The sequence below is a fragment of the Triticum dicoccoides genome, chromosome 6B (assembly GCF_002162155.2).
Source record: "Triticum dicoccoides isolate Atlit2015 ecotype Zavitan chromosome 6B, WEW_v2.0, whole genome shotgun sequence".
NCBI lineage: Eukaryota > Viridiplantae > Streptophyta > Magnoliopsida > Poales > Poaceae > Triticum > Triticum dicoccoides.
Window position 1 is genome coordinate 489745295 of NC_041391.1, and position 10858 is coordinate 489756152.

The 10858-nt window shown below is 40.8% G+C and overlaps 1 long non-coding RNA gene across 1 annotated transcript; it reads right to left on the reverse strand.

Annotated features, from left to right (window-relative positions):
- Window positions 1-2038: 2038 nt before the first annotated feature.
- On the reverse strand, window positions 2039-7140 carry LOC119326721. The gene is made up of 6 exons (XR_005158132.1): window positions 7049-7140; window positions 6888-6964; window positions 6651-6783; window positions 6021-6089; window positions 2208-2325; window positions 2039-2106 (listed from the first exon to the last, which is right to left on the reverse strand). It is a non-coding gene; the product is annotated as an uncharacterized LOC119326721 (long non-coding RNA).
- Between the last annotated feature and the right edge of the window lie 3718 nt (window positions 7141-10858).

Consider the following 10858-nt stretch of genomic DNA (forward strand, 5'->3'; position numbering starts at 1 on the left):
ACAAATGGTTCTTCTAACGCCGAGTATAGAGAGGTAACAGAGGAGAGACAAGTTAGAGTTGACCAAGAGCATCTAGATCTATTTAGCTGTTTGAACAGTGAACAACTGGATGGTTTCAACGACATAATGGATCATGTGACGAACCAAAAAAGCCAGATATTTTTTGTTGATGGTCCAGGAGGCACTGGGAAGACGTACCTGTACAAGGCATTGCTTGCGAAGGTCCGTTCGATGGGCCTTATAGCGATCGCAACTGCTACATCAGGTATAGCGGCGTCAATAATGCCTGGAGGCCGGACTGCCTACTCCAGGTTCAAAATTCCAATCAAGCTCACTGACAACAGCATGTGTGGTTTCACAAAGCAGAGTGGTACGGCAGAGTTGCTTAAACAGGCGTCCTTGATTATTTGGGATGAAGTTGCTATGACAAAGCGTCAAGCAGTTGAGACGCTCGACAGATCGCTACAAGATATTATGGAATGTCCTCTGCCATTTGGTGGAAAGGTTGTTGTCTTTGGTGGGGATTTCAGGCAGGTCCTCCCTGTTGTTACACGAGGGACAAGAGCACAGATCACGGATGCTACACTGTTGAGATCCTATCTGTGGGATAAGATCCGCAAGATACGCCTCACGCGCAATATGCGGGCACAGGCCGACCCTTGGTTCTCCTAATACCTCCTAAGGATTGGCAATGGAACGGAAGAAACTATTGGTGACGACTATGTGCGTCTGCCTGAAGACATTGTGATTGGTTATACTGAGGACGAAGAACCTATTAACAAGCTCATCGAAGATGTCTTCCCATCCCTGCACACCAATGCTAGGTCGAGGGAGTACATGAGCAAACGTGCAATTCTCTCGACCAAAAACGAGCATGTGGATGACCTGAATGACAAGATGATCTCTAGGTTTCCGGGAGAAGAAAAGGTATACCATAGCTTTGACTCTATCGAGGATGACTTCCAGAATAATTACATGATTGATTTTCTGAACTCCATCACACCAAATGGCTTGCCCCCCATGTCTTGAGAGTAAAAATCAACTGCCCGGTCATTTTGCTACGGAACCTCGACCCTCATAATGGCTTGTGTAATGGAACACGACTTATGATCAGAGCCTTCCAGGATAATGCAATCGATGCGGAGATTGTTGGTGGCCAGCATGCTGGAAAGAGGGTGTTCATACCTAGGATCCCTATGTCGCCATCGGAGGACACCTCACTTCCCTTCAAGCTTAAAGAAAACAATTCCCCATCCGCCTGAGTTTTGCGATGGCCATTAACAAGGCACAGGGTCAAACCATCCCGAATGTCGGTATTTACCTTCCCGAACCTGTTTTCTCACATGGCCAGCTATATGTTGCATTGTCAAGGGGTGTGTCAAGAAAGACGACACGAATTTTAGCCAAGCCTAACAAGGAGGTTGATAAATCTGGGAAGAGCACCAAAAACATTGTCTATAAAGATGTTTTAGAGGGGTGAGGCAGGTACGATCTTTCGTGTATTCTTTGCACCTTTGCGTTTGTGTCTATATAACTAATTCTCGACCTAACACTTTTCTTTCCTTTTATTTTCAGGTCTTGTTAGGGACAGAGTGTGAAGCTTCCTTTACTTTGCGGTGGAGATGAATGATACAATAAACCAGGCGCCAGATTAGCCATATTAGGGAACAGTCTATGTTGTATTATGTGCTATCTAAATATACTGTAGCGTTCTGTTCTGTTGAAGATGTTCTCGAACGCCAAAGTGTCCTGCAGTCTTTGAACCCCTTTAATTTTCTTTTATGTAAAGTTTTTTTGAAGATCTTCAACGGCTGTTGAGTAACTTAACTTATGTTAGCTATGTCATATATTTGTGATGAAAACTGCAAGAGTCTATGAGATTTGCAGAATGTAGTGAAGTTGAGAGGCATTATTACTACTGTATGAACATACGTCGTTCCCGAATCTGTGGTACATGAGCTCACATGCTATCTTTTTTCAGAAAGACAATAGAATATTAGATGGCTTTAGGTTCGCTTCAGTGCTTACCTGAAAATTGGGGACAGCAATAGGCGCGGAATCGATTATGGAACCCTTAATCTCCTGCACCGCTGAAGGATCTTGCCGCTGCAAATTGACAACAGGATAACCACGCATTACTAAACACCGAGTCGAAAAAACAGACAATAGAATAGGTACAAGATCGTTCCAAGCAAAGCAATCTTTACCAACAGGAGCGCCTTGACTTGCCTTACAGACTTGACACTGTCTCACATTCTTGGAACGACTTAAAGCACTTCCCTGGCCCCTCCTATCAAGCACGGCCGCTGAGGGTACATTAACTAGCTGGCAAGACAAACGTTAACTAGCTGGCAAGACAAATGATACAAGAATTATTTTTCTACACAGAGAGGTAAACTTTATGTATATAAAAAAAGGTAAGAGAAAGCACACAAAAGTATCGATGAAACATTCCGATGAGCTGAACCCAATAATTCTGTATAAAAATGTATTACGAAAATAACTCCTTTAATTCTGTATGTGTGGGGTATAAAAAAACAAAAAAAAACATTGGGCCTGAGATAAACGAGGAAAGCGTGGGGCCTGAGATACTCTTGCTCCTCAATGAGTACTCATGCAGGTCAGCCCTGCAAATACCACCGAGGTAGTTCAGTTAACCCAGGTGTGGTATATGGATGATGGTTTCTTTCATATAAGAAATTATGTATGAAGTTTTTCCAGACCAGGCTATATTACTAGCGTGCAAGAAATATTGAAAAATGATTACATTAATTCTGTATATGTGTCGGGTATAAAAAAGCAAAAAAAAGGGCCTGAGATAAATCAAAGGAAAGGTGTCGGCCCTGAGATAACGACCACGATTCCTTTCCTCCTCACGCTATGGAAATCCTTGCTGTGATTTCCGCCTTACATATTGCCTACAACTAACGATCTCTCGATCAGGAGCACAAAGAACCAACAAGTTTTGCACCGTAGGGTTTTCTTCCACCTCTCCATCCTCTCTCCCAAGCCGCATCCTCACACCCCTCCACCGCGCCGGCCTCCTCCACCGCAGGTCTCTCCAGCCTGCCGTACACATCTCTCCGTGGTGAACTACCATCTTCCTCCATGTCTGCGTCACAATCCCTGGTGAGCTCTGCGGATCAATCTGCCATCATCGTGGTAATGATATCTCTCTGTGATTACACAATATTCACGATTTCACATCTAGAAGGCAATATGGTCACTAGAGGGGATCCAACAAAGTGAATCAACATGCTTTGTTTGCCCCCGCAAAATTACCAAGATGCTCTGTGTGCCTAAGGAAATTCATATTACTGCATCCACCTGATTACTTGAGAGAATAGTCACCGAAGTGACTCTCAAAAAGTTGACTGGATAATAAAACAAACAAATACATATTGAAAGTTAATTGGAAAGAATGTCCTCATACCACTATGTTAAGAACATATGTAGATATGTGCATCCAGATTTGATGTAGAAATAAGAATGAGACTAATGTTAACTGCGTGCTAATAATAAATGCTTGGGTTTTCAGGAAAACACAAACAAGGGTCCCAAGGACGAGGATATGAACCACGAGTCAACAAAGGCATCACAAGATCAAGAAATCATGGATGATACAGAAAATATGCACATTGATCAGGTGCTACCCTAAGACAAGCATACAAACCCCAATGCAACAAAGGCGCTTTTTATTTTCACATGTCATTATTATTCTTATTCTGGCAGGACGAAATAATATGTATTTTGTACTAGATTATCATACATACAATTCTTTACTCACTTGAATAATATCTTCTCTTTTATAAATACTGGATAATATTGTATTATTGAAATTTAATTGGAAAGAATGTCCTCATACCACTATGTTAAGAACATATGCAGATATGTGCATCCAGGTGTGATGTAGAAATAAGAATGAGAGTAATGTTAACTGCGTGCTAATAATAAATGCTTGGGTTTTCAGGAAAACACCAAAAAGGGACCCAAGGACGAGGATATGAACCACGAGTCAACAAAGGCATCACAAGATCAAGAAATCATGGATGATACGGAAAATATGCAGATTGATCAGGTGCTACCCTAAGACAAGCATACAGGAATAATATGTATTTTGTACTAGATTATCATACATACAATTCTTTACATCATGATAGCCAGGATTATTCTAACTATAATTATATAATATCCTGCATACGGATTATTCTTTGTAATGTTGCATACAGGAATTAACCTTCAACAAAACAAGTGAAGAAATGCAGCCAGATCAGGACGAGGAATTAGCACAAACATTCGGCACCAAGGGGACAGAAACTATAGGGGACAAGCTGACAGATTCAACTGGAATAGCCGACAAATATGGAGTGGAGAAAAAGAAAAGCACACAATCCACTGATTTCGAGGTGACAGAGGCGTCTTTTATTTTCCAACTATGTCCCAAATAGTTATAATTCTAATTATATCCTGCATATGGATTATTGTTTGTAATGTTGCTCTCAGGAATTAACCTTAAACGAAACAAGTAAACAAATGCAGCCAGCTCATGAAGACAAATTAGCACAAACATTCGGCACCGAAGGGGCAGAAACTATAGGGGGCAAGCTGGCAGAATCAAATGGAATAGCCAACATAGATGAAGTGGAGAATGAGAAGAGCACGCAGGACACTGATTCCGAAGTCTCCGAAGTGACACAGGCATCTTCTCCAAATATGTCCCAGATAGTTCTAATTCTTAATTATATTATTAATCCTTTATTAATCCTGCATACGGATCATTCTTTGTAATGTTGCTCCCAGGAATTAACCGACAACGAAACAAGTGAACAAATGGAGGCCCCTAAGGACGAAGAATTAGAACAAACGTCCGGCAGGGAAAGGGCAGAAATTATAGTACACAAGCTGGCAATGCCTGTGCAGACAGGGAAGCCTATCCGACTGCATAACAAACCTAAGAAGGCACAAGACTACGTGGTCGCTCCAGAAGGCACGGACAAATCCTTCTATGCCCTGCTTTTGCTAAATTTATTTTTGTGGTCATCATTAATAAATTTTGTTACTTACATCATGATAGATTATGCCTATTTTTGCTACATTTAATTTCTATGCCCTGCTTTTGCTACATTTATTTTCTTTGTTTTTAATAAATGTTGTTACTTACATCATGATAGATTACGTCTGCACCGGCGATGATTGGTCCGTGATTGAAAATATCATGTCTGAACCAAACAATAAAAGAAATTTAGTGAGCATCGACGACTCACATCTCAAAAGATGACACTTAGAACATCTATTACTCCCCGAAGAATTTCTTGGCGACGAAGTAAGTATATGTAGCTTTCAGACAAGACTATGCTATTTTAACATGAGTTTCTATTCTCTCCTCTCACTAAGGTGTGAACTTCATATTGCAGATCATAGACGCATACATACATTGCATAAGTGCTAAAGAGCATCTACAGATGAGGTCAGGTGGAAGTGTGTTCTTAGAGAGTGCATGCATCTCTAAGATGATAAAGGAATTTAGTTCTATACGAGATGACGCACCAAGATGGGTATTAAACAGAGCTATAACTTATTTGGAACATGATATGGTGAGTCTTAGTTCAATATAAATGTTTGTATAGATGGGACCTAAACTAACAAAAACCCTATTTTCAGATATACATTCCAGTTAACATTGAACACTTCCATTGGTACCTAGCAGTTATAAATGCCGGGCAGCGATGCATCCAGGTGCTCGACTCGCTAGGCCCAGGAATGAGCCGCAAAGACCTCACCGCTATGGTTAGTCATTAGTCCCACTACACCATCTTTTGATAACATGATTTCTGTTATTGTTCAGTTGTGATGCTAATACTTTTTCATTTATTCATTCAACAGCTCAAAGGACTAGAAAATGTATTCGAATATGCATCGCTTCAAGTGGAACTAAAAACTGATAAGTGGAAAGACTTAAACATCTCATCATGGCCAAGGGAAGAGTGTATTAAGAGCAAACTACAAAGAGACTGGTATACCTCCTAACTCAAAGGCTCAAAGTAATTGACTTCCGAAGACTCTGAATTTAGGCTTATTTTGACAGCAATCTGTAGGAGGAATTAGTTTAAATAAGCATGGAGTAGTTTAACATTCTTGAAAGCAAGCTGCGCACACATCTTACTGAATTTGGGCTCATCTTGAAAGCAAAGTTTTGATAGTTTTTTAGCTTTGACATACAATTTTGACAGTTTGGGGACAGATTTAGTCACTGAACCAATTATGACCAGCACATCATTAAACTTTAGTCTCAATATCTGAATTTCTATCTCTGGACCATGTGGCGGTAAGCAAGCTAATTAAATTGGTAAACAGTACAGTGTACAACTGATTCAGCACTAGAGGCCGACAGTGATAGCACCAAGCGAAATTCAGTAATTATAACCATCAAATCATTAAACTTAGTCTGAATATCTCAATTCTATCTCTGGACCATGTGGCTGCAGGCAAGCAAATTAAATTAGTAAACAATGCAATGCCTATCTCATTGAACACTAGGGCCTGAGAGCAACTAGATTCAGTCAAGCATGCAAGTGAATCTAGAGCAGCAGAAAAATCAGGGAACCAGACCTATGAAATCAAAACGAGAGAGAGGTAGAGGGAGGCTTGACCTTGGATTGCTGCTGCCCCATGGCTGGGCGTCATCCCGTGAGAGAAGCCTCACTCCTCCTCTCCCTACATCAAGTTGGTGCAGGTGCGTGGTGAGTTGGAGGCTGGCTGCATCCATTGGCTTGTTGAGGTCTCCTGCAGCCCAGCACGAACACCAACAGAGCAACAAGGTGTGAGGAACCTGCATACACAGCTGTAGAATTGAATCAAATAGAGAGGGGAGGCGGGAGGTGGCGCACTTTTTCCTTGAGTGAGTGCTGCTAAAAATCCATGGCTGGGTGTCTTCATCCTCCTCTCTGTGCATAGAGTCCAGTTGCTGCGTGCGTGAGGCAGGAACGTACATCTCATCTCAGGGAAGGGAAGAAGAAGAAATCCAAGAGGAGAGGAGAAGGGGGCGGACCTGTATGTCGTCGGGGTAGCCTTCCTGTCCCGGAGCCACGGGGTAAGGTCGCCGGAGCCAGACGGAGCAGATCCAGCGCTGGCGCACGCGGATCCAGCGCCGGCGCACGCGCATCCAGCGCCTCCTCGCCCAGCAGCACCATCAGCGGCGGATAAAAATTCAACCTTTGACCTATGGGGTGTGAGAGAGCGGCGACGCTGGTGACGAAGGGGAGGGCAGCCTGACCAGGGAGCGCCGGCGGTGGTGACGAAGGGGAGGGGGCGGCCTGACCAGGGAGCGCTGGCTATGGTGGAGAGAATGGGGAATGGAGGAGATTGTGAGGGAGTGGTGGGGAACTATCCAGAGAAGAATCTGAGGCGGCAGTGGAGATGATGACTGACGTTTTTTTAGAAATCTGACGTTTTTTTTCTTAATACTACTATGTAGAGTACTGTACTAGGAAGTGACGGGAGAGATTGTGATTGATCACGGCCTTGTCCGAACCAAAAAAGAAGTTGTCTTATTTTTATCGGTCGTGTCCGATTCACCTCACATTATAATAATAAAAATCCATTATTTTTATAGTCATAATCATTTGATGTTTTAATAGGTTTCCTGTATAAATAATATCTAAAAAAGTTGAAAAAAATACTGGTAAAAAACACGACGGAGTGACACGACGGCGACGGAGACAGGGCGGTGACGACGGAGCGACACAGCGGCGACGGGGAGAGGGCGGTGGGTAGTGGAGCGGTGGGGAACAAGAGCGAGTGGGGACTGGGGAGTGACTGGTCTGCGTGAGCGCGGGGGCAATTTCGGAACGCTGATAAAATGCGTAACGTGACAAAATGTGTACTAGGAATCGTCCAGCGACCTATATTTTGGAACATAGAGAGTACTACTAATATATAAGCCTGTGACCCATTGTAAGTTAGTGTGGCATTTTTTTCAAACAAAATAAAAATATCTTTAAATTTCAAAGGGCATGTCCGGTTCACATGCTGCATGGGTGAGATTTTTGTTTTCATCGCTGCTTGTTACGGTCATGATCATTGGATGATTTCAAAAAATAATATGAGTCCCTATAAAAATGATAACGATTTATTGAGTATATTTAAGTTTTGTAATCATGTAGGTCATCTTGTGGTCTGTGGATGATAAATTTTATGGAGTACTTCACAGGAGTAATTTTGTCTGATATTCCTACACAGGTACATTTCACTGTGTATCATTATACTTATTCTATGTTATATCACTATTTAACTCTTATTACTACTTTAATAGAAACATATGACAGATTTTAGAACAAAACTAGCTGTCATTTTAGTGGACTCGGAATTGAATGATGATAATATAAGAAATCGAGACATTGAAGATGACGAAAACAACATAGATCCCACGGAATGTATGATTCTGGATAGACCTCCTAAGAATTTCAAAACATCAAATACATCAGGAGAAGTCAAGCTCATCTCGCGGTCATTTATCCTTTCACCGTCTGTCAATCCAACAAATGATGATTTAATAGATGAACTTTGCTTGTTCATCGGTATGGTTGATGATCTCGCTCTACTAGAGTAAGCCATATTTTTTAGTTCATTTTGTATTCCAATAAATTACTTTGATGTCAGTATAATGACAGAATTTCGATTTTACAGGAGCGAATGGGTGAAAAGCTCTGATCCGTACCCTATTAGCTTAAATTTGAGACAAATAAAAAACATATTGAACAATGATGAATACATGGATATCCATTGCTTTAATATGGCTGTGCGGATATTAGCGCGCCATGAAGTCCAGCTTCTCAGAGACATTCCATCTCACTATATGGGTCTGAACTTTTGTGTAAGTTACTATAATCATGTATTACATTTTTTTCTCATTGCACTAATATTTTCTAATTCTTATTTTAGTCGATGTTCCACTATGCACGAAGTCATCGTGAAAATATGGAAATTGCTACATTGAGACGGTTGTTTCATAGCTGGCCTGACAGTAATGATTACCATATCTCACAATGTGATGAGGTAAGATTTAAATTTTTCATCTTTAACAGTGCTTTATTTGGTCTTAGTTAATATCACATGTATTTCTAAACTATTTCATCATTGCAGATTTTATTGCCTTGGTGTATGTTTGGGCTATTTCTATTGTTTGTGTTGGATCAAAATAAAAAGGTTGTCTCAATTTTTGATCCGTTACCAATATCTACTTTGGGGAATAACGTACTTCAAATTGTGGCCGACAACCTAAACCTTGCGCTTGAAGTTGCAAACCATGCATTCAAGGATGATATCTCTAAATGGGAATCCTTAGTTCCTGTTGCTCCAACAAACTCACACTGGTATGAATCTTTTAAACGCATTACAATATTAATTGATTCATTCAACACACATTATGTGTTTATTTCATACATGCAGTGCCCTGTCCGGTTATTTGGTTTTTAATTACATGCACTCATTGTGCGATGGAAAACTATATTTTCCCATACCCAAGGTGAGTGTTTACACCATGCTTATTTCTATACACATTGCGCATGCAACTTGTTATAACAATGTTGTATAATGCATATGTAGAATGGGTTTCAGCTGAGGAAGCAATTTTTGGTGCATGTTTTGAAGTACGAAGAGAATGAAGCTCAAAACAACATCCCATACATTGAACGAAGCATCATTGATCGCATCCATAGATGGACCTTCATTGCTTCAAAAGATGTACCTTCAAGACATGCTTAGTTGCGGGTTTTAAAATATATTTTTATAACAATTATAATACATTTATTATGTGATATTGAATTTTAGGCGGAGACATGTTTCCGGATCGTGTGTTACACACGCGCTCATATGGTTGTGCATAAGACACACTTAAATGGCTTGGTAAAAGAACTCACTAAATAAAATTAGATCCAGAATAGATGTTTTTACTATAGACTATGATACATGTGTTGGATCAGAAATATGTCACACTTTTTGAAAATACAATTTGAGTGACATGATAACATTTTGTAGCGATCTGATACCATGTTAACTTGTTTTGTTTGAGACGTGCGTTGCACGTGCATGCTTACTAGTTTACCAACAAGTTTGTCAATTTACTTGTTTGCATTGTTGTGTGTTTCCCTCTTCTTCCCGTCAATTTTTGTAATATTGTTTAGTTTTTGACCCGCAGCATGGCAATTTTTTTCTAAGAGAATAAAGATCGGGCTAGAGGCCTAGTAAAACCTTGTACTTCTGTGGTTCGTGCAAGGGGGCTGTCATAGCAACTAAATTTTTCGCTAGATCTCCCTCGTGCATCGAACAATTCGTTCGATCGGATTCGCTCCCCTAGCGAACGGTTGGTAGATATCCCGCTCCACTACTTTTCTCCTGGTGCAGTGCACAGACACGTTTGCTAGTCTTTTTTACCTTTTTAATAACTAATAAGGTTGCACGTGCAATACACGTCTCGACAAATAAAAAATAATAAGCAAACCAACTGGTGAAACCATAGTTTTATTTTCTGAGAAGCATTACTCCCAATCACACACACATAAGTAAACCATGGCAAACATGCATCCAAGATCACTAATACTCCCTCCGTCCCAAAATAAATGACTCGACCTTGTACTAACTTTATACTAAAGCTAGTACAAAGTTAAGTCACTTATTTAGAGGCGAAGGGAGTATGTAATAGTGCTTGAAGGTCCGTTATGAATTTCTTCGGAGTTTTCGTCTATCATCCAAACTACCCACCTTGTCATCCACAAGACATGTACCCCTTCGCTTCGGTCCTTTTTTTTGTATGTGCCATCCATCAGATCGCATGCGCACTGGCCGGGTTGCCTGGTCTTTT